The 27,999-nt window shown below is 40.7% G+C and overlaps 1 long non-coding RNA gene across 1 annotated transcript in view; it reads left to right on the forward strand.

Annotated features, from left to right (window-relative positions):
• LOC148056542 (uncharacterized) overlaps positions 1–27,999 on the forward strand; it is a 74,598-nt gene that overhangs the window by 43,622 nt on the left and 2,977 nt on the right. The window contains exon 3 of the long non-coding RNA XR_015702916.1: positions 25,774–25,904. This is a non-coding gene — a long non-coding RNA (uncharacterized LOC148056542). The remainder of the gene's footprint in view (positions 1–25,773; positions 25,905–27,999) is intronic.

The raw sequence follows: 27,999 nt of genomic DNA on the forward strand, positions 1-27,999 counted from the left end.
GGGGAAGACCTTGAAATGTGAGGCTTTAGTGCTGAGAACTTGGAATAAATCAGGGTCATTCACAGAAATCACTACTAAATCCCAAACTACCCTGCCTCTTCTGATCCAAATGTTTGTTTAGTAAGGCTGTGGTACAAGAAATAAATCCTGAATTATAATGACTTAGTCTGTGTGCCCCCACCTCCCTCCCAGTTTTATCATCCATCTGGGACTCAGATCTTCATTTTCTCTCATTTTCTGCCTTCTTATTTCAAGGCTTAAATAATCAGGCAGATCTGCAGAAAACAAAGAATTCAGTATATGCAGATTAATAATTGGATGTGAAAAATGGATATCAAATGTTGAGCAAAAAATCTGCAGGGAATTTGGAAGCCTGTTCTGTGTTAGCGAAGCAGGTGCTGAATGCTTCCCGAGTGATTCTGCTCCTTTCCACACAATCTGAGAGCACAGAGGCATTTTGCCTTCTCTCATCTACCAGAATGGGGAGCATTGCTTTCTGCTGTTTCGTTGGATGCATGCACAAAAGCAATGAAATCAGACCAGTTAATTACCTATCAAGACTCCTGTGCAGGTCTGGGTTCTAGCTGTAGTTTCCAGAAAAAAGACTATTTCCAAGAGTTGCAAAGATGCTGGTCTATAAAGGATTGTGAAGGTGACCGTGCAGGGCATGGTTGCCAGCCTTTATGTAGAGGGGACTCTCTTAAAGTTCAAGTGGTTATGTGGAGTGGTTGTGCCTTTCTCTCCTCATTCTGGGCCACTCTCACCCTCCTTCAATCAGGGCTAAATAGCAGGTTTGCTCACATATGCGGCCCTCCCCTTTGTAAACACAAAATCCCTTAAACAAATAGTGGACAGACCTTTTTTTCTCTCTTCTGTTTATTAGAAGGACTTAGCTAATCCCTGTGTTTACGAGTAGTAGGGTGTGTCAGCCTACAAGCCAAGGGAGTTAATGCAATTTGCCTGTTCTCTATTTTCCAACAGAACTGAAGGGAGGGGGAAGGCCCAACCAACCTTCGGCTTAACACAGAAATATGACTAACAGTGGTGTTTGCAGACAGAGGCTCAAAAGGGAGTAGCGGGTGGGAGGAGGTGAAGCAGCTGAATGGGAGAAAAGAAGGGAAATATTCCCCCTTCAATTAGAGTAATTAAAAAGTAGTAAAAATAAACCACCCAAATGAGAGTCTGGCCAAAACAAAGTCTTAATGTACACTTATGGTTTAAAGAGTCTGCCGGAGGCCGCCACCATGTGTTGCCACAGCCCTCTTGTGTCTGTCTCTGACATTAAGCAAATACCAGCTCAGGAATGAGGATGGGGGCAGCTGTGGGAGCTTGCTCCAGCTGCAGCGTGCCGGCAGGCTGAGCAGGCAGGGTACGGCGTTCGTCGGAGCAAGCCTGCCAAACGCCAGTCGCTGTGGCTTTCGTGGGTCCAGCCTTCAGCGTGCAGCTGAAGTTCAGCAGATCAAGTATTAGGAGAAGCTGCTGTAACATTGAGTTGATCCAAGAAGGGAATTAAAAACCCTCTGAGAAAGTGGTGAAGTCCCATTTGCTTCTCTATGAAGGTTGAGGCCACTGTCTGTTTTACTACCGCATGGCTTGTTTTCTCTGGTCTCATTATCTGTACTGTTCTTGTTTGGATTTTTCCACTTTTGTTTTTTTTCTGTTTACTTTCTTGGTCTTTAATTCCCTGGAATAATTGGCAGGGTGAAATGACTGTTTCATTGGTGATTTCTCCCTAGCAGCTTGTTTGTCAGTATAGATGTGTTTTGTCACATGAGCTTCACTGAAGCACAGTAGGAGCCAGCCACATTGAACTCCTTGTGATACATTTCCTAGAAGCCTCAGTCCTGACTCCAAATGCATCTTCATTAAATGTGGACAAGTACTTCTGTCAGATTGCATTGTGTTTTTATGACGTGGAAAGAGAAAGTGGCTGAAGAGTGAGTTAGATTCTTCAAATCTGTAACTGGAGATTTAAAATTATGTGGAAAAATACGGTAATTTGAACTTTTGGGAGATGCACCAATCTTGGTCTGCAGTCCAGAGACTCTGTGACTAACAGGCTCAGTGGCAAGAATTTTTGGCATTCCCAGTGCTAGGGTCAGTAGATGATAGTTCTTGGTTGTAATCCCCAAAACACTTCACATAATAATAAGCATGTCCTTTCTAAGGCTGCTGTACAAGAGGACAAAACCGTGACGTTTGATCTTTGCCGTTTTAAAGGACTAAGGTCTATAATTCTAAAGATATTAAAAGCTTTTTGCATTATGAACTGTTATAAACTCTGATGAGACAAATTGCTCAAACCTTTAGGGGTACCAAGCACTTGGGGCAGTGGTTGATTTCAGTGTGTGGAGGGGTGTAGTGCTGGTTTTGCATCTAATAACATCCCTTTACTTTGATTTTTGGTGATTATCTCTGAATTTTTAGTCATCTGTAATAGGAAAACTTAGATATTGGGGAAAGAACTGTCTTGGGGATTACAGAGTTTGCAGTAGGTCAGTTATCTTCAGTGAATATTACACAGATGTTTTGAGTTTGGTTTCAGTGTGCCTGAGAGGTGAAGTTGCTCTGCGCATGCAGGGATGAGAACTCCAAGATAGCATAGTTTGGGCTTGATTACTAATAGAAAAAAAAAAAAAAAAATCGTCTTAAGTGTTAAATAAACTCCCAGGAATTGTCAGATTACTATTTCCTTGTTTTTTCTTCTTTTTTTTCACCTGTTGCCTGTCCATTGTCTTGCTTAGTCTGTGAATTCATACGGGCAGGAGCTGCTTGTATGTAACCCACTGTACATAATTAATTTTTAATGTGCCCGCATCTGCAGCCACGCAAATTCATGACAGCTGCAGTTTTGATAGCTAAACCAAAATAAACTGAGTAATGAGAAATAAATTTATCGTATGCTGGCCATGTTTGAGAATTACTGCTTTAGACGTGTGTGTTTTACAAATAATTAATAAGCTAGAGCATGCACATACTCCCTTTAGGGCCAAGTACTCTTCCCTATCAAGTGTCTGAAGCGAGGGGGCATGAATGTGCCAGGCGTATCGATATACGCCACTGTTTTCAGAAAGAGTATCAAATGTGGACCTTGAGTCTGTCTTTCCCTGGCTGGGGTTAGACAACAAGTAAGTGTAAAAAGTCCTGATCTTCACAAATCTCTGCTGTATCATCCCTTACTAAGCTGAGCCGGTGGGGAACTGCAGTGTCAGGTTTTGTTTAAACCTAAATCAATCCCAGTTTCTGTTCCTGTTTGCTGGGTGAGCCTGCGTTGTCTCCTGCTGCAATCAGAGCTTGAGAACAGCAACTTTCAGTTCTGTGATGTGTGTAAATACAAATAAAAGCAATTTCTGTAGGACTTTACAGAAGCATCCAGGTAATCAGCAGTACAACTAAACTATCTGTTTTTTGTTGCTCTAGCTGATAGCTATTTCAGCAGAAAAGGCCAGTATTATATCAGGCAGAACTAGCTTTTTGCATGCTCATTAGGAGTGGGCTGAAGACCGTTTGTTTATATTCTGAGAAAATAGGTCACATTTAACATTGTGGGATAGACTGAGAAGGCAATACCATGGCAGAGTCCATGATGCTATGTGCTGAGTCCATCGCAAAAGACAAAATATGAGAATGAGATCCATCTTTATTCTGAAAAATGCGGATTGAGTCTCTCTAGGAAAATTTTTCTGAATCTTGTCAGTTTAATACGGTGGTACTGATACCTTGATTGCCGGTCATTTAAGTAGTAATACAAGTTACTGCAAGATATGTTATTAGTATGATGACAATAGGTAAACTAATGAAATCCACAGAATAAATAAACTTTTGTTGTTTTTTTCTTTTTATACAGAGATGATATCTTGCATCAGTACTGAAGTTGTGTTCAGCTTATAACATTAGCGTTAGTTTTTGAGCCAGCTTCCAAGGCTATGAGTAGTCTGGTAGGTTCCCTGGCATAGAACAGAGGCGAGGATCAGTTACTGGGAGGGAAGAATGGTACTAGTGCAGATGATAAGGAATCTAAATTAAACCGTAAGAGAAGAGAGAAGAAGATGCTATAATATTTAAAAATGGCAAACTAAATAATATATAATTTACAGAAAATGACAGGGTAATGCTGGGACTATTTTTAAATCAACAGCAAATTAGAATTCAAACCTCTGATAGGTTTAACAGATGGTCTGGATCCTAGAATCCAAAACCCACACACTTCATTTCCCAGTATGTTAAGAACAAAATAATGCTATGCAGCCTTTGCGGAATGTTTCTTGCTATTAAGCTGTGTTGAAGATAACTTTTGACCAAGGAGGACTGAATTGGGAGTGGAAAAATAGAATAAGCTGGTTCAGTCAGAAAAAAACACAACTCTACCAGGGTGACTGTGGACATGTTACAGGTTCTAGGCAAGGGAGACAAGAGAATTTGGGAAGCTGAAGGAATATGATTTCTGACTGGCCCCATGTAGTCTAGTTCACTATTTTATAGTGAAAAAAAGTGGATGTGTCCCCTTTCCTTGACTTTTACAGATTTTAGAAAACGTTCTCTCATGTCAACAGTAAAGGGAAATGTTTTGATGTGAATGCATTCATCCTGGAATCATTCATTAAGACATCCTCACAACTTTTTGTAGAGAAGGGGAGAAGAAAGGTTGGGGTTTCCTGAGAAACACGTCTAAGAAGCAGTAAGCCCATGTACGCACACTTGGAAAACCGATATTTTCTGTCTTGCGTTAGTACAGCTGCACTATTGCTTCCACTTGTGGAGCCAGTGCACCTTGTGTCTTAGATACCAAAAAAAGTTCTGTGGTGAGAAACGATTGGGATGTAGGCAAAAATAATGTATTTTTTCTGGCTTTATTTTTTCATTCAAAACAATAGCATTTTGGTAAGACATGAAATACTTGCATATTTCTTGGAAGGGAGAGACTTGTGGTGGGAGAGGCTTTCTGAACAATAGATGCATGAGATCCATGTTTGATTTCTTCCTCTGCTTCAGGGAAAGTGATGTTACCTCCTGGGAGAGTACTTTAACCATTGCTTGGTGGAAAATGCTGTGCCTTTCCTCTACTGGCACTGGGTTTTTATTTATAAGGGGAATAAAAGTCCTTCTGTAACATAAGCTTAGGACGTTCATCTAGCAAGTGGGACACCTGGGCTGCAGTTCTTGGTACACAGCATATTTGTTAATGCAAGGAGGCAAGATCCTACAAGAAAAACTGAGAACTTTCCATACTAACCACCCAGTAACGCAGGAGATACGCTACAGTCCTGGGTGGTGAAAGTTGACAGTTCATGTTCCTTTAGGTAGACAAGCCAGAAGTCTCCCATGTTCCTGATGAACACCTTAACCTAGCAGGGGCTTCTTGAATAGAAATCAGTGTCACCATCTACTATTCTTCCTCTGCATTTGCGAATGTAGCCCTAGAAGTTATTCCGTGCTAATTTGTCATGAATTTATAAGTAGCTTTGGATCTTTTTTATTTTACCAAATGTGCCAAATGTAAAAATGTCTTACTTGTAGGCTTGACTGTAATACAACTGGGAGTCGCTCTGAAAAAAAGGAACTTTTCTATTATTCACTTGCTAATGGTGGAAGTGGCACAAATGGGAAGAGCTGGTGTGTATTTGTCTTAACACTAGCTCTTCAGCTGGGATATTCTGTGCTACAAAAAGACATGCCTCTAAACTGCTGATAAAACCAGGGGAGTGCTGTTTACACCAGGATTTACGTTATCATCTGTGACTAGGTGACAGCAGCATTGCTGAGCAAAATCCACCTTTAAGGATGACCCTCAGTGGCTGAACACACAATATGAATGTTTAAAGCAAAAGTTACCACAAACTGTTTTCATCCAGGCTGTGTTTGTTTATTTGAAGCATTTGGTGAATAATGGCTCATAATGAGAATCTGTGATTGCTTAAGGAAGGCTCATAAATTGAACGGCTATCTAGCAAAGTTTGATCAAAAAGATGATTCTGATACACTAAATTGCTTTTACCCTACACTGTGAGGTGCCTCTGTAACTAGAAAAATATAAAGGACTTGTGTCATTTCATAAATACAAATCTCAGGATGAGTTGCGTGAGGGCTTTTTGGTGGTGCTTTCACTGGGTAGGTTGATTTGGTTGTTGTTGATCATGTCCTATGGCCCATAGTAATTTGGAGAGAACAGTAGGGAAGATGAACAAGCTGTTAAGCTAAGTAAAAGTTGTCACACTGAATAGTCAGGGTGTTCTGGTGTATCTGGATTTGATGTGCAAAGAAAAGCAAAATATTTGCATGGTGTTTCAGAGCTTTTGTCCTCATGAAAGCTAGTTGCTATCTGTTTGAAGGAAAGCCTTGTTTTCGAAATAAAATTCTTCATTGGATTTCAAATTTTTTCCAAGGGCTTAACAGTTTTGATGACATTTTTCTCAGAAAAGATATTTTGGGAAAGGTGTGATATTTTAACTGAAATGAGAGCCTAGCTGATCACATATTGAATCAGGCCGAACAAAGACATGACCCTAAGTCTCTGTATCTGTGGAAAATTGTCTGGCCACCAGGTTATGCACTGCTCTTGTCTGTAATTCTTGAGGAAAAAATGTCCTTTTCTGCACTGCACAACTAGTTTGAGATATATATATAATTTTTTTTTTTTTTTTTTCTTTTAATCTCAGTTTTCGGTGGGACAGGGAAACTTTGCAGCCTGTCTTTAGTTTTTCCTTCTTTTGGCAGCCTGACACCATTTTTCTGGAAATGAAATGAGAACCAGAGATAGGGATTTTTTGCTATGGAGGAGAAGGCAGGTGTGCGTGTGTGTGTGTGTGTAGGCTTTATGTGTTCACTAGTTGAACAGCTACAAATTCTTATTTAGTTTTAGTGTACACAAAAGGTGTTAGGAGCCAGAAGTCTTGTGTTTGTCTGTGTGCTGGACACAGTTTGAGCAGCAGCAACACACACATTCCTCAGCTTCCTCCGTTACATGACTCCTTTTTTCCATCAAAAAAGAATGTTTCATTTTCAGGTGTCTAATCCTTATTCGCTGACATCTTTGCTCAAAATGGTCTTAGTACCTGTTTCAGTGACTCCCTGACTGGCATCACCACACTACTTCACCTATTGCCCTCTGAATCACTAAATAAGAAATTATGAATTGCCTCAGCAAATCGGATCCATAAGCCTTCTAGTCCAATATCCTGCCTCCATCAGTAGCCAGCCAAGACACTTCAGAAGAAACCCTACATGATACCCTACAACTGCGGAACTGCATTTTGCATATGAGGTATTTTTGTCTTGGGCAGTTAATACTTGGCACATGCCCAACCGTATTTATATCGTTTTGTCGTAACTTATTGTTTTGATTATCAATGCTAATGACTAATCCTTTTTGGATCTTTATAAATACATAAATCAGTGATATTTTATATGAGGCACTCAGCTCCATCACTTGGTTGTGGGCTGCATAGGAAACAGAATTTCTTTTTTTTTTTTAATTTGTTTTGAATTTGTTTTCGTTCATCTTTACCTGATGTTCCTTTGTTTCTGTGTTATAAGGGTAAAAAAGAACACATGCGCTATGCTCTCTCCTGCTCACTCTTCCTGATCCTCTCACTAAATCACGTCTTTTCACCAATATCTCATATGGAAGTCTTTCCCTGAGTCTAAAACCTTTCCTTGTCCATTCTTGGGCTGCTTATTTCCGCTACATCTGGTTTTGAAATGGAGTGAGGAGTGAACATAGCCATTCAAGGAAGGGTGTGCCATCAATTTACTGAATGTTATTAATAGTGTTATTTGCAGATTGTTCCAAAAATTGACTTATTTTCAAAATTCTGCTGAAGTGCGTGTGTGGGCAGCAGAATGTGAATTTCGAATATTATGAAATTAATTAGAGATATTTTTCAGCATTATATTAATAACCTCTGTTTTGATTGGCGCCTTAGCTTGACATCACCAGAGAAATCATCTACTTTTCCCCAGGGGTGTGCTGGATGCAAAGAGGTATAATGGCAGAAATTAGTCAGAAATTAATTGCAGAGACAAAATAATTCCGTCTCTGCCTATTAAGATGCAAAAAAACATGGACTGGATCCTTAGCTGGTATGTCACGATTGGCATCATGCCACTTTACACCAGTAAGGGAACTGGCCCGTTACCTCAATAATCCTCATTCGGGAGATGGCCAGTCACACAAATGCTGGTGGCTTCGGTTAGTGACAGAAACCTGGCTGCTCTTTCAGCTGGAGGGAATGTGGGATTTGTGAAACTTTAGGAGGGTTGTGGCAAGAGTTGCCCTGAGATTGCTGATTCCATTCCTGCTTTTTGTTTTGTTTTAGTTGGCTTGCTAGGATTGTTTTCACTCTTTGCCAGGTGCAGAGTTGAATGGCAGGCCACACTCAAAAGCTCTTCTTTCACAAATCCACCCACGCTACAGATTTCTGTGTTCGTCACGTTCTGTGACATGTAGCTCTTGGAAATATGCAACTTGGAAATAATATCTTTAAATCTGAGTGTGCTTGGACTAGTAAAAGATAGATTTTAAACTGTCCAGAGAGGGCAGGAAGAAAAAACTATAGGAAAATAACTGGGAACCTTAGATTCCCTTAGAGTAGGACTGAACTGGAACATTTGATCCAAACCCTATGAATTTTGAAGTTTCAGACCCAAATACAAGAGACCATGCTCATGTTTAAAATAAAGATGAGCCATGGTGCCAAATAAAGATATCTTCTGGGATTTCAATCAGATTTGGAATTCCCCACAACTATGTGTCTTGGTCCTAGCATCCAGTTGTGTGTGCTTGCTCTTGTCTAGCTGCCTTACCCTCCAACCTTTAAGATTTGTTATATATCTGCTTCAGTGATGCCTTTTTGTCTACAGTCAGCAATCAAACCCAGTTCACTATATCCAGTGCAGGCTGAAGTTCCCATCTGAGTTCATCAAAAATGTACACAGTGAGCTGAAGCATGAACAGTCGATTTTCTACCAAGAAATACTTTGGGAATAGAGGAAACAAAAGAAGAGCTGAATGTGTTCTATTTGGATTAATACAAATCTGACCTAACTGGCCAAATTTGGAATAGTTCCCTGGTCCCCTACAGGACCTGATCTTCTCCTTTGTACTTAACTTTACACCAGGTTGAGTTCATTGACTTTGTAGTAACTTGCCTAAAGTTTGCGTTGAAAGTATATAAGAGAAGAAAAGGAGCAATAATTTTCAAGCTAACATGAAGAAAATAAGAAATTAAAGACAAATTCCAGAAAATTATGGGGATAAAAGGAAGACTGATAGTTTGGGGGATTTCATAATGTTTGGAACAAGATTCAGGACTGCAATGATCATAAATTGCTACCACTTAGTTGCTACTACCATTACCACTCAAGAGGAGGAAAATCAGCAGGCATGTACTGGAAACTGGATCGAATCCAGTATGTCCTTATCAAAAACATAAAATGAAATGCAGAAACCACAATTTAAATGAGGCTTGATCCTTCATAGGCTGATATTTTGGCACAGATACCAATGCTGCCTTTACTTCTGTTTTATCTTCATGGTAACTGTCTCCAAATAACAGGAGAAGGGAGACAGACTAGGGAGGCTATACTTTATTCAGCAGCATTTATTTATAGCATTAACTATATATCTTAAACCATTTGAGATTGTCCTGTTTCAGCCTTTCTTCTTGTAATCTACTAGAAAATAATCTAGTGGGAGTCTTTTAATATTACCCTTTCTCCTGTAGCTCTCTGATTTTGATTATGCGTTGCATAGCGGGTGAAATTTGGGTTAAAGATAATTGTAAATATGGTATTGATATTAAATGATGTTTTCCCAACATTGCAATAATGCTTGTTTTGTTTGCTGGAGAGTTTATTACTTTTTGATCAATAGCATGTGAGATTTGTGAGGGAAATTAGCATAGTGAATAACAATTAGGAGAAAAATCAATGGCATTCAGACAAATAAGTGACTTGAAAAAGTCCCATAGGCACACATACACTCACACAGATTCTTTAAAGTGTAATACATCTCATTTTGAATTCTAGAAGAGGAGAGAGCTATTTGGACCAGAACTGAAACTGATGGCAGTATAATTGAACTACTGTGGGGCTATTTGTTGCTATTCAGTGTTTCTAATAGCTTGAATGTATGACTGCTTCATTCACTGGCTCTACGAACTTTGACTTCTATCATGTTTTTTTCTGTAGTTTGTACCAGTCTACTTCCTTGAGGTTACCCACACCATGTATTTTTTGTGTCACTCAATATACTTGCCTTTTCCCTCCACATAGTAAGTTCCAGCTGCCTTACAAAAACCAGGAGGGCTTCAAATGAGATAAGCCATTGTAAATGTTCAAAATAGACAGATACAAATTGTTCTTCAGAAAAGATTTAAGCTATGCAGCTCTTTGCCACAGCATGTCACGGATCCTAAAAAGTATACATGAGTCTAAAAAGCTCCTAGATGGGGCTATTAAACACAATAAAATCCTCCTGGCTCAGGAAGCCCATGTTCTGGACATGGTCAGGAGCTTAGAGAGTACGTCGGATCTCTAGAACCAGCTTCACTGCATGCCTTCTCCCACTTCAGGTGCACTTCCCTGAACGCCTTCCTGGTAGACCCGTGGCTGAATGACTGGTTTTATGTCTTTACTTTGAACCTACGGCTGGACTCTTTCCTCTTCTGTTCTAGGGCTGATAACAGCAAGACTGATGTGAGAAGGGAAACGTGTTCTGTTTGGTGTGGTGAGTTAGTGTCTCTCACTCTTCTGGCTTCTTCTACCTTATGGCAACCATATCATTAGTTGCTGGAAGGTTTTATGGCTTGAATGTTCTCTTTGAAAGAGTTTGGTGTGTAGATGTGTGAGAGATACCTAGGTATCTCTCCTGGAAGAAGGCAGGCCTTTCCTGGTTCTCAGGGCCTTAGGACGTTTCAGAGTATAATTTGAACACTGAATCTTGGTGAGGCTTCACTAGAGAAGCCAATGGTGATTACAATGCAGTCTGAGTGTACTCTTTTGTGGAGAACTGGGGGATGAGTGGCAGCTTTTCAGAGGTGAAGCACAGCCCTGAGAAGGAGAGGTTATTGCTATCCCGTCTATAATGGGAAGGATGCTTGAGCCCAGGAAGAAGCAGGATGGCAGGAGACTCAAGGCAGCGTCTGTGGGAAGTAGAAGTGCTTGTTTTTCCATACTTGGTGAGGTCTTGGGGTTGAGGACGCCAAGAAAAGTGGCTGTAGGTTTTCTCACACTGATGCCAAGCAGATGAAATAAAGATGCTGAAAGACTGAGAGAAAGATCAAAAGCAGGTGTCTTCTGGCCCTGAATATAAGCTAGAAGACTGGCATTTTATCTTTGGACCTTGAATACTACAGAAGAATTTGGGCTTCTTGACTCGGAAAGCCAACATTGCTACTTTACAGTGAAATGGAGAATTCAGTCCACAGTCATCCACGCTGTGATGTGGCATGAAATCCTGCAGAAAGCAGCTGAGAAATAAAGCTGAAGGCAGTAGGAGGGATCTAACAACAGTTTTTGGATCACAAAAAAAAGCTGAAGGAGTGGGTGCAAAAGAAGGGAGGGCAAGCCTGTGAATAGTAAGCTTGGTGTTGAATCAGGTGTTCTCAGAGGCCAAGTGACTTTGTGTTCAGATGATCATGTGCTGAATTGGACTGACAGAGGCTCTCAGAGAGATGCAGCTGTGCCAGCTGTGTCCATTACTAGAAGAGTCAGCCATAAGAAAACAGGTGAAGCTCCCCAATTTGGTTAGCCTAAACTCCCAAACAGCTCCTGCCTGGGTGAAACAAATTTCAGTCTGCTGCCTTGAACCAAATTCATAATTGTGGCAACTTTAGCACATCTTTCACATAGTCCTCTTTTGTCACCCAGCATGCCTCTTGTTTTCTAAGGGGAAACTGATTCTGTATAGACAGCTGGGACTGGGAGCCTCCTCTTTTTCTTTTTTTGTATTGAGATTTGTTTGCATGCACGCTACATATATCTGAGCACGCTCCTCTCCTGCAGTCCTGTTCAGGAATCAATGTTTAGAATAATGGCTCTGCTTTCCTCTGAATTGAGCTGGTTAATAACTATTGCTGGGGAAATCAATCAGCTCTATGATATCTTATTACTTACGCTAATTTAATCACAAGGAATGGGTCATTGCTTCAGTTCAGAGGGCAAAATTGAGTGTGTGTGGATGTGAGCATGTATAGAGAAAGAAGCAGAGGAAGGGAGACTTCCATGAACTTGCACACAAGGGGTAGAGATGGCATAGACTCTCCCAAGGCTGTAGGATGGATGATAGAGAGAAAATGCACATCCACTCTCTATAGTTCCTGGTAATCTATGGGTTTTAGATCCATTTTTAATGTTGTTTTCATATTCCAAAGAATCTGATAGGTGGGGATAAATGAGAGCTTTTCCTTTTTTCCCCACTCCATTTTGTCTGTGTCTATACAAGCCAAAAGAGGAGGATCATCAAGAGAGACAAACAGAAAAGATGTGCAACTTCCACCAAGGACCTCTGAGCCCATTTCAAGTTCTTGCACACCCAAGACAAAGGTAAATACAAAGGAACTGTTCACATGTTGAGCGTGTAAGAATTAAAAAGAAGGAAACAGCATGTAAATAGGGTGTCTGAAGAAATAAGCTTAATTTACAAAACGTGCAAATTCAGCCTCACAAAGATTGTCATAACATTTTCAAGCTCTTGTCTAAATTCTGTTTCCTTTGCTATAGACATGATTATGTTATGTAGAACCTTTTCCTATATCCTCTTGTTCCTAGTGGAGAGTCCTACTTTTGTCCATCACTAGAGAAAGTAGCTTAATATAAATTTCTACAGACTGAACTGTATCTGTACCGTAAAAAATTTTCTTAGAAGAAGTCTTTCATTCAGAAAAAAAAAAGGAAGTATCTGTTTTCTAGTATAACCAAGTGTTGAGTTCCAGAAGCTAAACAAAAGCCCAATATATTAAGTGTAGCTGTGTAGAAGTCATGCATCTCCATCATTTTTGTCTAGGTACTTCTTTCAAGTAGCCCGAGTTCTTGCAACTGTAGATTTTAGTCAGATCCTGTTGGTTTTGTATGGTTTCTCCTCCAGTATGAGAGTGTAGATAAGACTGTTTACAAAGTCTCAGAAAGATAACACCTGTTCTGGAGCAAAACCTTTCTGCTGTTCCAGTATATTGTAAAAAGCACTCTGTGTTGGAGGAAAGGCAGTGAATAGCATTTAGCAAAGTCTTGAATAGAATATTGGTTTGTGTAGACAAAAACAGATGTGTTTATAAAAGTACTGGCTGATCATGCTTAATCCTTAAGGAATTACTTTCTCTGAAATAGTGGAATTGCTTTTAGAGTTGGTCCCTTTCTAGGGGGAAGAAAAGAATGAAAAACTGACCTATCACATTATAAACACATGTCAGACTGTTACTGAATCTCTCCATGCAAACAGCACCACTTTCCTGACAAATAGATCTTGGACACTATTAGAAAAATGGAAAGCACTAGTGCTAACTGCTGCACTAACGTTATCTAATTCACTTTATTAGCTAGGTAATGTACTAAAGCCATCATGGTCTAATTGAAATAAATAAATACATTAAAACTGTGAATTAAAGTAACTGCATTTTGATGGCTTTGGGTTATTCATATTGCTTCAAAATGTTATTTTTAATCCAAATACTGCTGGATACATCTTCTTGTGCCCCAGGGATAGTACAAAGTACGTTATTCGCCTCTATTTTTGTACCCCATTTACTTTACATTCACACTGCTTCCAGATGATTTTTTAGCAAGATCTGGTAACTTAAAAAGAAAAACCAACAAAAGAATGAGTGAAATGTCAAATGCCATTAAAATGAGTACCAAAATTTAGGTTTCTAGTGTTAGGTGTCTCTAAAAATCCTTTGACGAATGTCAAAACATTTTCAGAAATGCTCATCTTTAGCCAAACTCAGCTTATAAGGAATTTGATGGGGATTCTACCACAGACTTAGGATCAGTTTGGCTGATGCAGAGCTATTTTGAAATGCCAGCCCTAAGCTTATTTTTCATCAACTGCAGCATTTGATGCAATAATACTAAATGCATTTTAGTGAAGATTTACTCTGATCATGCAAGACTCCTCAATAAGAGAGTTGTCTTGTTTTGTCCATCCAACACACTGGTGGTCCTTCAGTGCTCTGTTACTCTTGTGCGTCTGCTGCATCCTCTTGCATCCTGTTGCTTGGGGATTCCACATTAACTCCAGGTTTGTTCTGGTCGTTGCATTGTGTTAGACAGCTGAAAAGTATATTAACTTTGATCTTGCAGGGGGTCATTTTCTACAGTTGCTACAGGGTTGCTTTTTCATCGGCAAGAAGGAAGTTATAAGTGGGAGGACAGTGCTTTCAAGACTCTCTTTTGTGAAGCTGTATTCTGCACTGTGACTTGGAACTTTCTCTCTGAGGTTTCTTTTTCTGTCCTGACAAGATTACATGGCTTTACTTCATCCCCTTCTTATTCAGTTAGTGATCAGTTGGGCAGGTAGTAGTAATAACCTCTTTTCTTTTACTCTCTTTCACCCAAATGTGCCATTCTACTTACAGCAAGATGTGCAAGCACTCATAGCCTGGACACGTTTTCATTGGCAAAGACAGAAAGCTAGAGAAACCTTAACTGTTCTAGGTTTACACCCATTTAAACAGGGATGTACCTTATCCCTCTACATAGTTATGTCTACAAAGGTAAGTGGCTCTTTGCTGGCTTTAGCCTATGGCTATTGTCTGTGTTGGCCTCCTGCTTCTGTGGAAGGAGCAGTTTCAGGGCACAAGTCAAGACCTCTCCAGTCCCAAGGATGCTTGACCTGTAAGGTGAGGGAGTAAATCTTCACACTATGCAAGTTGATTAATCCTGGGTTTAATTTCTGTTCTTCTCTTTCAGCTGATAAAGTGGGCAGCCCTGTGTTTATCAGTTTTCAGATACCGCTAAAGGAGCATAATGGAGTGCTTACAAAAAAAACCAAACAAAAAGACAAAGACCCTGGAATAGATACGTTACTTTTGTGTGAAGCAAGAACATAAAATTACACCCAAAGGAAAGCCCTTAGTCTGTAACCTACTACACTGCTGAAGTACTCCAGTGCCTCTATTAAGTTTATTAATGAGGGCTGTGAGATCTTAACAGGAATGCTGGCACTGCCATACTGCTCTGTTGCTTTACAGTTTGGGAGAAAAGATTAATAATAGAGATGATTGATTGTAGGGCAGGGGTCCATGGAGGTTCTGGGGGCAGAGAAGGATGTTTCTTTTTAATTATTTGTTTAATTGTAATTCATTCTATATCACCTGTTATATAACAGACTCATGATATCAGCAGTGTCAGAAATCAGGGCCTGATCCTACTTCCCACTGAAATCGATGGGAGTTTTGTCACTGATGGAGCAGCTGAGCAAGTAACTTGCAGGAATTCATTTATTCAACAAATCTGGCTGCTGCTTCTGCTTATCTCTATTGATTGTACTCATGTCCAATCAGGTTTGCAGCATTAGCCGCATTACCTTACAATAACAGGGCAATTCACTTGGGGCATGTTCCTACCAAGTCCTAGAATCCACACAAAGATAAACAAAAGGTTTATCCCATGCAAAGATGCCTTCAGTTTTTTCAGGGACAACTGCCTCTTTTGTTAGTTGTATATCTCAAGGAATTGTGTTCCTTTTTTGGAGCTGCCAGACTAAAACCAGAAAGGTGAAGTGACTTGAGGAAGTTTATCTAGTACAATAGAAAGATGATGCAGCAACTAATATAAACTTTGGGCCTGGGAAACCTAGTTTCAGATTTCAGTTCTGCCACCTTCTGAGTGTAAGTCTATCATCCGTCAAATGGGCCTTGGGTAGCCTTTCCTTATAGGACATGATGTGGGAGCACAGATTCACGGCAGCCAGCAACAGCGTCTTGGTGCTGTGGAGAAGGCTTGGGCAGGCAGCCTGGGCAGCGGTGTGCCCTCCTGCATTGCTATGCTGCTGTCACTCTACCTTTGACTGCAATGGACATGTGTAGTCAGCCCAGGGGAGAACTAGGAATGGGATAGAGGTTCCTGTGGGCAGCCCTGCTCCCTGTGTCTGACAGCCTAGTAGTATGCATGCTTGGAAAAGGGGAAAGAATGTTATTTTCCATTTTCTAAGTGGGTGTCATAAACCACAAAGACTAAAAAAGCAAATATTTAAACATCTTCAATGAAGCCTTTTCACAAACATGGATTTCTGACCTGGACCCGTATGTAGTTGAGTGTACTCAGAGGAGAGCCGGGCACGTCTGCCTCCTTGTGGGACCAGACTTTGTGCCCCCCGCCATTCGTGCCCAGCAGGAGCAGAAGAGCAGGTTTTGAAAAGGTAGAACATCCATGACTATATTTCTGGTTTGTAAATAAACCATCAAAGGGAACCTTTTGCAGGAGTGATTCTGCCAAGCTTAGCACAACACATCCTTTTGCTTCAGACTCTTGCCTGGGCTGTGGGCCTGAAATCCTTGATTACTATTGCTTCTTTTTCTTTTTCCCTTTTCCCTATTTTGCTGACACCCTGAAGCTTTTGTTTTCTGAATTCCTTCTCCACTTTCGATGACTTATGATCACAGAAGATAGAGCAGCTTGGTTATTAACCACTTGTTTTCCTGGCACTACAAATGCAATGTAAATAGTTATCTCCTGGCTGCTTCTTTTTTCATAATGTCATTCAAATTTTCCTCTGTTTAGGGTTCATTGTATGCCCAGGCAAGTTATATGCTAGATTGTAGGGATCATCTCTCTGGACTTTAGTGGAGGTGTGGTGATGGGGGAGCATGCTGCTGACATGCCTAAAGAAATCCAGAGTTCTTCCCAGGTGATAGAGTTTAGTTCCGTAGCAGTAGGTGATCTGAAGAACTAGAGGAGCCACCCGGGGGTACACCATGTATATGAGTCTTGTGACATAAATCTGTATGAAGTGGCAAGAAAGCAAATGGGATAGACATACAATACATCCTGTGACAGCATCAGGTAGATATTAGGTCCTGGCTGTTTGGTTGTCTTAGTTGCTGGATTATCCACTGGACTGTCAGCAGTTAGAGCAAGTCTGGGTCTGGTCCACTTTAGTGCTGTGCTTCTCATGGGAGGGAGGCAGGAGCAGCTAAACGCTGTTACTGAGGTAACTAGACACCTCTTGTTCTCTCTGACAGTTTGCCTTCCAGGCCAGACCTTTCCTGGATACCAAAATACTCTTCCCTGTATCTCTGTATTGATAAAAACTTGATCTGTTGAACAGCAAAGCACGAAGAATAGATTCTGCTTTGTTATTTTCCTGTATGGTCATGAAGAGGGGATGTTGAAATTATCAAACCTTTTACTTTTAATGCAAAGCTTACTTTTGCTGATATTGTTATAATTCCTTCTCTTTCAACCACATCCCCCATTTTTTCTTTTTTTTCCTTTTTTAATTATTTGAAGAAAAGCAGAGCTAAGACACGATTTAGGACCAGTCAAACCTCTGTGGCTTCCTTTTGCGTAAAGAAGCTGAGTGCAAGATTCTGTGCAAACAGCTTTCTATTTATGTATATAAACTACTTTATGGAGACCTTGATCCTGCAAAGAGCTCTGTGTATAACTCAGTGAAGCACAGGATTTCTGCAGAGGGCAGAGCTTATAAATACAGCTTACAGCATGCCTGTGTTAGAAAACCATACTGCTTTAAACATACTGTTATAGTTTTAAGTCCTGAATCCTCTACAGGTATGGTTATACATGGTTGCTTTCCAAAGATGTGTTCAATTCTGTATTCATAGTGACATAATTACTCCTGAGAAAGTAACCTTTATACAAGTATAACTGAGTCTTCATTAAAATTTTTATCAGTGTAACTTAACTGGTTTAAAATAAAATATGAAAAAACACAGACCTGAATACAGTATCCTTAGTCAATGCTTTTATCAGTAAATTCTAAGTATACATAGATGAGACTGAATACCAACAGTGCATTTCACAGTTAATTCCCGAGTGTGTTACATTTCAGTATAGTAAAAGTTGTTGTTCAATGGGGTTTAGAAACAGAAGTTGATTAATTTTCACTTTTGTAAATGTTTGTTCTGTAATTTAATCAAATTTATTGTTTTGCTTTAAAAAGTATTCCAACAGCTCCAGGTGCTTTTTGGTTTATTTAGTCCCCCAAACAGACATGGTAGGGCACAGTCTTTGCTGTTCTTAAACGAACACAGCAGCTATACCAACACTTTGCCTGCCTAACTTAGCATTCCCCAAAGCGCATGTTCTTCTAGAAACAGGGCTGTTGGGGAGATTAACCAAGTGATTGTTGCCCCTCTGCGTGTTTGCATGCAGAATAATTAGTAGGCTTGTGAAACGCTTCCTTGAAATGAAGTCTGCTTTCATATGGCATTTGCTCATAAGAAATCCCACTGCTGAAAAATCTGGTCAACTGAATTCAAGTTTCAAAAGACTTTGGACTATTAATGAAGCCAAGAATTGAACATTAAAACAGAATTTGGAAAGAGAGGTTAAGCTAAGTTTGTTTGCCTGTGAGTTGGTTCCTTGAGTCACTTCTCTTATCAGCAGAATAATGTATGAAAGATATCCTGTAAATGGGAGCCATTCATTTCTACTGGGGATTGCCGCGTTGTACTGCTGTGTCAAGTTTCCAGATGTCACTGACTTCACAAAGCAGCACAGATGGAAACAAATGACAGCTCCCCTTTCTGGCTTGTGCTCTTGCAGAAGTTCGTTAGGTAAGCAATAGGTGACTGGAACACATTGGCCAGTGGGGAATAATCATTAATTATAGATTAATTGCACTCACAAATAGCAGCCAATCGCTGGCAGAATATGGGTGACTATTCCTCAAGTTGTCATTTAGTACATTTTTTGCATATTTCGCATGAATTGTGGCAGAAGCATCTTTTCAGAATTGATCTACAAATGCAGCGTGTGGACAGAAAGATGAATATGTCTCAAGAGATTTCTAGACAAAGGGCCCTGGATCAGGCTAATGGAGAAAGGTTGGGATCGGCTCTAGCACACAGAGCTGAAATTGTGTAAGGTAGCCTGAAGGAAGTTCTGAACTTCTTTTGACTTTTAGTAGAAGCTGAATCCCCAGCAAATCTAGGCTACTCTTCAAAATACTCACTGAAATTAATAATAAGAATATACACTAGGGGAAAGATACATTTTCTCCTTCTTTATTTCACATATATTTTAAGATTATTCTCTCTCTTCATTCCCCCCACCTTTGGTTTCATTGCATACATTTTATTTCAGAGGAACTGGACTGATAAGATGAATGTTGTTGGAGAGGGAGTGCTAGTATTACCTTTAAATTTTATGCACCAATTACGAGCACATCTACAATATGAAGAGAGAGCTAGTAGACTGGAAGACCAGAACTGCTTTCAGATCAATAGATGAGCTGACATTGAGGCTAAAGGACTGATAGAAGTAGTGGAAAGGATAGACATATTTGGCAGATTTCTGAAGACATTCAATAGCAACACCGAGATGGAGCTGATAAATCAATAGCTCTTTGGGCAGATTAGATTGATATTTCAAATGTATATGGAACTGTCCTAGCCAGGAAGACTGAACAACCACTGAAGGAACAGATAAGCATAGAAACATTAATTCATATTTCTGTGTCATTTTATTGTGGTTTTTAAAGGAACTGTGTGGAACACGAAGCTGTCTTCTTTTTTGCAGCTGGGAGGCTGGATGAGATGTAAGTTTGAATTGCACTATTCCTCTGAAATTCCTTGGGCTGGTGTGGGTTAAATTAGCAATAATGAATAAATTATTGTTGTAATGAAAAAGCATTTAACACAGAGGTTGTCAGTTAACAGCAGGACAGGACCGGGACAATTGTGCAGTACTACTAGGGGTGGAGCGGAGGTTGGCCCAGTCCCACCATGTATATTATCTGTGTGTGGGTGTTTTCAAGAGCATAAGGATGTAAAGGAAGGCATTATGGCAAATTTTCAAACCATGCCATCAACAAGACTTAGAATCTAAATTATGCCTTACTGAAGACAAGGGGAGTTTTGTCAATGATTTCAATGGGAAAAAAACTGGCCCTTTGTATACAAGGCTTTGTAGTACTTTTGACAAATCAGGCTGTTTCCTCATGCTACCAATTATATCAGCTGTCATAAACTAGATACAAAAAGTTATAAAGTGGTTTTAATAATCCTGGCATTCCTGGGGTGATTTGCAACTGTTGCTGTGTGCTGATCAGTGTTTGGCTCTCCTACGATGTCCCTCTGTCTTCCTTAAAAACCTACTAGAAGTTCAACTTGAAAGGTTTTTTGTGAGTGATGCTATTGTTGTGTTCACCAGATGTTCTGAAGCTAAATTAAAGAAGAGCTTGTACTAATGAAATTTCCTAGAAGTTTACAAGTGAATTATTATGGTTGGAAAACTTAGGCTATTTAATATATATTTCCACAGAGGCATGAGGGGAGGACTGTGCTGAATAAAGTAAATGTATAATGATGAAAGGGAAAGGATGTCCTTGGTTTTCCTTCCCTTATTTTGAACTTGATGGAAACTGGATCAGCCTAAAGATAGATCACCCATTCATCTGTCCAGATTACATTAGCCAAAGTGGTTTATCTGGTACCATTTCCCTTTCCAAGACTCACTGGCCTGGCCTGGCCTGTTCAACAAGGATCTGTTAACTTGCTAGAATATTTTTAGAATAATTTTATTTAAAGAAAAAAAGAAGAGTGCTAAGAGGAAACCAATTCCATGACAGCTAGGTTACAGTGATCTTGTCTTTAACTGCAAATATCTCTTTATTATATTTGCATGTAAATAGATGCCAGATAAATGTGTCAGATGAACGTTTCAAAGTCATTTGCTTTCTGGAAAATAGAATAGCTCAGCAGGACTTGGAAGGTTCCTAACTTGAGATGTATTACATTCAGTGTTGATACGCTGAAACATGGCTGCCTCTCTGCAAGGCCTCTTGCTGATTACTGTGAAATTGTGGTATGGTGTAATTAAAAGGAATGGGGAAATGAGGCCTGGCAACAGTGTAGGGCTTCAGAAAGTGCTTATAGGGCTGACAGAATGGATTTCTTTACTCAAGAAATCAATGTGTTAGTAAAGAAAGTGGAATATCAGTTTGTCCACTAGATATTTGTGGTTGGACACTTGATCTTCCTCCTGTTGACACAAATACTTGCTTCTCCTTACATATACCACGATTGCTCAAATCATGATCGTCTACTACTATGAGACAAGGCTTAGGACCAATTGATTACATGCCTAAGTTATTCTCCAGGCACCCTCAAAAATGGTGAGGCCAGGCAGGCTGTGCTGGCTCTGGTTTTGTTGGGTTACAGACCCTCCCTCTGCAGTTGGCAGAGGATCTGATCTTGTGCTCATAAAGATCTGGGTGGAGGCTCAAATGGCTCTTACCTGTAAACTAGATGACTTTCAGTGCTATGTAATATGTGTTCCTTGGACTCCCAATGGCTGGAGCAATGTGGTAGTTACCAAAAAGCTCAGATAGGAAGTGTTGGATTAGATCAGAATGGTTCCAGGCCAGAATATTAGTATGTACAAGATAGCTGTTTTCCTGGTGATCCTGTCATTCCCAACTGTGGAATATGAATGAACAACTGACTTCAGTCTTTTCATGGGAACTGCAAAAAGTATCTAAAAGCTAGCAGCAAGTATGAACATAATACAAAGGAGTTTGGAACCAGACCCACTCAAATTAGATTTTTTTTTTTTTTTAAACTATAGTATCACTAAACACAAGTAAGAGTGGGCCCAAAAGACTAAAATGCTTTAACCAAAGCAATTTGCATCACACCAGGGCAGAGATGAAGTCAGGAGGATACTTTAAATGTATGATCAATCATAATTTGTCTGGATTTTTTTTTAGCTTAACCTAGGCATTGAATTTTCTTAAGATTGGTTTTGAAATTATTTCAGTAAGTCAATAATTATCCAATTTTAATACAAATTTCATTTTAATTTAACTTTTGTCTGGGAATACATGTGTATGTACCTGTAGTATATGTGCATTCATGCTGGTGCATTTGTGTGCACGTAGAATGCGCACATAGAATGACTGCATGTGTTTCTGACCTCAGATTTGGAAGACCTGGGTGTTGTTTTTGATTGTCCTCCTGCTGTGTAGCTTTTCAAATGTTCTTGCCTTCTACATCCCCTCTTGCACTTCTCTCTTTCCTTATGGAGGCCATAGGTTTTTGGGGAAAGCTTGCTTTGCTTTGCTTTTCCTGTGTGGTTTTACAGCGTATAGCAGGGCACCATGTTGGTGGAGATGGTGACTTTTGGCACCACCAAAATCCAGAGGAGGGGAGAAACTTTAGGGAGTGTTCAGCTGCAGGCTTGTGTTAATGATTAGCAAACATAATACTATTTGTAAGCACTGGAGTTTAAAATAAGAGCTGTATGGTTTAAACTGATGTCTGAGCCTGGGCAGACTAAATACACACAAGGTGTAATGTTCCTTGGGCCTTGTGTTTGACATCTCTTCTGCAATTTAACCACCAAAAGCCAAGCTTTAGTTGCTGTAGATGAATGGCCGTATGCGCTATTCACCAAAGCTGCCTGGACCCTGGACATCGCACCCTCCTGCGTCCCCTTCTCCCCACCTCAGTCCTGCAGGGCAGCCCAGCAGCCATCGCTATCCATCACCCGGCCTAACAATGACAGGCAACTGTCTGCCCGCTTTGCACCACCTCAGCTCTGTTGATGTCTCAGACAAGAGATGGACACATTTGTCAAAATTCCCTGCAAATCTCTATTAATTGGAATGCTTGCTTCTTGCCCTCAAGTCCGCATGGCTGTCGATGTCGGCTCGCCATGCTGCTGTTCCCCGGGGAGACTACAGCCAAGAGGAAACAGAACGGCTTCCAAAGAGCTCAGCAGCTGCACCCTGTCAGCCTGTTGAAAAGCAATCTCCCTTAACAGTGGACTAAAACATTACTGCTACTGTGTAGACGTTACAGGCTTACCCTCACCGAGCAGTATGTTTGTGTATCTCGTGGCTGCCACATACAGGACCTTACCCATCCATCAATATCATCACTTTTAAGAGGGGGGGGGGGGGGAGAAAGGCAGCAGAGACATTCCAAATGGTTTCACACTAAAAAGAAGCGGCAGACTTTGTGTTTGGCACGGCGTTCTGGAGGTTCCCATGCTGTGCAGCACCTCTCCCTGCGGATGGGCAGGGTGAGTCTCCTTTGGGGCATAATGTCTTTGATTAAAATTGGCAATTCTGAATCTCCTCTTGGCCCCAAGGCAGCTTGGTGAAATGTGACTGTGACAGCACGAGCGCAGAAGCCTGTCATTCCATTTCCAACCTGTTTTAGTGGTGATGCAAGCCTTGCCAAAAGTAGTTCTCCCAGTAACACTTACAGTAAAATACTCTCTTGTCCTGGAACCTTTGCATTAATTAAATGAAAATGGATCAAGCAAAATCAAAGGTTTTCTTTTGTTGATTAAACCACGATTTATGTGGCAAATATCCTCTGTCTGTTTACAGAAAATGTTGGCTTCTGACTAATGCCACACTAACCAACTGCAACCACAGGCTGTGCTGGAGCCCTTGAAACCAGACTGAATTCCTCCCAGGACAGCATTGCTCCACGTTGCCGCATCCCCTCCCTTACCTGCCTTCCTCTAGGCAGAGTTGAGGCAGGTTTACCTGCAAAGTTGGGTCTTATTGGAAACGTAAAATGAATAACTAATAACAGGGCAATTTAACAGAGCATTTCCAAATGGCTGAAAGCAGATTTGTATCAGCACATTGATTAGTTGCTGGAGACTTGCAGAATCTTGTATTTGAGATGGGCTCTGGCCAGATGAGCTCTGTTTGAAGATATTACTCTTGCTGAGTTTTACACCAATTTCACTTTATTACTCACATTTCGTCTCAAGAAAATCTACAGTTATCAGGGGTTTGAGGCCTGTGGCTTTAGCCCATCTGAAATCTGTAGCATTTGAGACATCTTATCTAGGAAATTCAGACTTAAGGAGGGGAAAGAAGATAGGCACGCAAAAAGAGGTGAGAGAGGGAAATGGCACTTACCTGTTTTGATTTTGCTTGTACAGCCCAGGCTCCATGAAGACAAAGAGAAACCTAAAAGTAGAGGGTAATTAGAGATGTCAGCGAAATAAAAGATGCAAATATCAGTGCAGACCCTCTAGAGCCCTCAAATGAATTTCTCTGTGTATGGAAGTATTGGAGTGGAAACAGCAGCCACAGCTAATAGTTCACTGCAAGTTATTATTTGCAAAGATCAGAGCGTATTGTTGGAAAAGAGAGCATTTCAGAATTCAGAAGAATAATAGGATCCGCAGTGAATGCAGGGGAAGACCATTGGACTTAGGCTAATTCGAGTCAGGAATGAGGACTGAAACAGCAGAAGAAAATGCTGGTCAGCCCTTAAATACAGAAAGAGACTTGAGTACCCCAGTGGAGGGAGTGCTTGTTTCTAGACTACGCTGATCTCAGAAGTTTGCTGCTTTGTTTGAACTGTTCAGACTGTGGATCTGGCTGAAGCTTTATAAAGCTCTTCTTGTGCAAACCAGTTGAATCCAGCCTCAGACTAAATCAAAGTTCTTAGAGGTATTTTAATCCCCAGGAACTAATGAATCAACTGATATGAAATAGGAAAATAAACAAGTTTTTGGACTTCATCAACACTTTGATCAGCACCTAAAACCACAAATACCCTGCCCATCTTAAGGAGACTAGGTATGTCACATGGTGCTAGAAGACAGCCAAAGATGTTGTACAGAAATCTTGAGGTATTGGGTAAAGCAAGGAATGGGAATGCAAAACTACAGATTCTGTTGCATAGCCTTTGCTAATGTAATCATATGTGCATGTTGAAGGGTGAGGGCAAAGCCGTTGCTTTTCCTTACAGTTAAAGCCAAAGACCATATTTTTCAAGCTCTTCAGGCTGCTTTTCAGGCTTGATGTGAGTGCAGACACCTGAACTTCCTGTAAGTTGAGACATGCAAGGCTGTGTGCTGGGTTAAATCACACGGCAGGAATGGCTATCTGGTTCACTGGGCTTTGTGGTAGGTTTGGGCTTCAACTCTGCGTTCCAGCTGGGCAAATACCTTCAAGCACTGTCCTTTGAGCATCGTCACTCCTGCTGTGCAGTACCATTGCATTTTCCTCCCTGACTCAGCTGCTCAGCAGATCATAGTTTGGCTGCATCTGACGTGGGGTGATAGAGCAGGAAAAAGATTATAACGCGGCACTGTGAATTCATGAGATGATGGTACCTCTGTGGAGAGTGATGGTCTCCAGATGTCATAGCTTTAAAAATCTCAACCTCTGCAATGCTAGAATTCAGATCATAAAATAATTTTCATTCAAGTCTCCCTCTCCACTCTCCTTGTCCCCCTTAACCCCCCATGCTTACTGTGCTGAAATCTTGGACGAAGCTGTACGGAGCAGATTGCCATTTTGTGTTTGGGATGCCTAATGTAATGGGATCCTTAGTTCCCAGTGATGTCGCTGGGGATAAGAAATCATTACAGTAATTAACCTGCGCTTTCTAATATGATGGCCTTGATTTTAGATTGTAGTTAACTTGTTCTTTGTCTTTCTTATCAATACCCTTAACATTTCAGATTAATAATCTATCACTCAGCTGCTGGGTAAAAATTGGATAAGAAAGAAAAATGATCTGAAAGTTGACACAAAACTTTTACCATGAACTGCTTTGACTTTGAAAGAGAGAGTCGCAACTTTTCTAAAAAATATTTTCCATTTTTACTCAGCTCACTTCCTGGTTATGCCTGGGAACAAGAAGCAGGAAGCACCATAAATCTTGTGAAAAAGCCTGTTCTGGCAAGTTTCCTAGCCCAGCTTTGCTGATCATTGAGTTTTGGATCATTTGGATAAACTTCATGTAAGTAGCCAAGCTCACGTACTTCTCCAAGCCATTCGCAAACTCCAAATCCCATGAAGCCAACTCATTGCTTAGTCTAGGCAGCCTGAACTCTGCCCTTTCCCACCGAGCTTTCTTTCACATATAAAGCACAGTTTTAGGGCTGCTTTGTTTTTTTGGATGAACTTGGTGCTAATGTGACTTTCAGTTTTACAGCCAGGTATAACATAAGTAGGCGTCATACAACCTTCCTTCACACTGCTTTGCTAATACATCCTAATCCTGTCTGGTGATACCTTGTGCTGTTCAGCAGCTGAATTAATCCCGAGCAGAGTTTCCCAGTTATGCTAAACCACCATAAAACCACTGCATAGCTTTCTGAGGCTTAGCTTGAAGCTAGCAAGTTGTTCCTCATGCAACAGAGAAAAGCAGCTTTGAACCCCAAAGAGAGAAGCAGTTCATGAAAAATGACTTGGGAACAGATTTTCAAATTCATTCCTTTCTCATCTAATGGTGACACAAGGCTCTGTGGTAAGCACAGTGAGGCAAGTTAGCGTGGCAGGCAACCCGGGAACATGCTGCTCAGGGCTGTGTGTACAGGTACATGTAGAGCCGATATCCCTAGATGTCTGCTCAGTAATGCTAATAAGTGTGCTAGTATTCTCTCAGGCATTAGGTCTGTTTTAGTCCGGGGAGAAATATGGTATTTGATGAGGGCAGTACAGCAGTGGCTGACAAAGGGGTCTACTGCCTGTCACACCTTCACTTGTTGAGTGCTAACACAGCCCGGGGATCACAAAGCTGTCATTACAAAGCATTAGCATGAGAAAAGGAGCACTCCTCATGTTTTGGCATGTCACACCCAAGTGACAGGGAGCACAAATACAGTCAGGCACACAGAACAGTGCAAGTCAACCTCGGCTTTGACAATGTTGGGCACCAAGGCTGTCACTCCTTTGACACAGCCCCTCCTTCCTCCTACCCACGCTGCCATTCGCAACAGCAGCTCGCCCACTGCTTTTATTTCTGCACAATGTGTCAATAATTACTTGTCAGGCCTCTGCTTATAGACCTGGGATGGTGAATAAACGCTTATTATGCCTGAAAAATGTTGCAAGCTTTACCATAAATCTTGTGTTACAAATGCACACAATAGGGGCTATTGACACAGAGGCAAACACTCACATTAACATGTAAAGTCATGCTGCCGAGAATGGAGTTTGACAAACTAACTTGCAGCAAAGGAGTTTGTTGACCTTTTCTTTGCCTTCCTGGCAACTGGACTGGGCTTGTGTGTATTAAAAACGCAGATGAATGTGAGATGAGAACAGATACTAAACATCTTCCTGCTGGGGCTGCTGGAGTGAGGATGCTCTACATCTGAGAGCACTTCAGAAATGGCATTATTGGGTATCATCCTTCAAATATACAGAAGCTAAGCAAGCATTCAAAAGCTAAAGTTGACTATATTTGAATTCAGCAACCCATAGACTTCTGCTTGTGCCATTTACCCAGTAGAGGCCCTAACTGAAACACTGTTTTGGACTGGCAGCTATTCATGGCTTGCCCCTGCAAATTGCATCTCTTCAGCTGCTTTGCCTCTTTGGGTTTCAGATTGCTGCCTGCAATGGACTGGAGGTTTGATTTTGCTGTACTGGAATAAATTGTACAGAAGGTGTTTATGTCAAAGGTGCAAGGTGTCATAAACTGAGCTCGGAATAAGAATGTTTAAAAGAAACTTTACAGAAGTAATAATTAGGGCTTGAATTTAAATACCCAACTGACGACTCATAACTGACTTCTTTTTTTTTAAAGCACACAGGGATCTACCCCCTGCCATTAAGAGGGACAGATGAACTTCTTTAGAGAAGATTGCCTTTAGGCAATCTGAATTACTCCCTGTAACATTTCATTGGTTTCCATTAGTTTGATTTTATTTCCATGGTTTCTGACAGTTTCTTTTTTTATCTATTTCACCTTTGAAATGTTCTTGTTTAGTGTATGTCTATTTATTCCTGCATCAAGTGGCTGAAGGTATCCCATACTTGTTTAACCCTTTCATGTTTTCAATATTCTTCCCCCCACAGCTGTTTTCTATCTTTTAATATTTCCCTCC

The sequence above is a fragment of the Nipponia nippon genome, unplaced genomic scaffold, assembly GCF_047370975.1.
Source record: "Nipponia nippon isolate SJK-2023a ecotype South Korea unplaced genomic scaffold, ASM4737097v1 scaffold_13, whole genome shotgun sequence".
Taxonomy (NCBI): Eukaryota; Metazoa; Chordata; class Aves; order Pelecaniformes; family Threskiornithidae; genus Nipponia; species Nipponia nippon.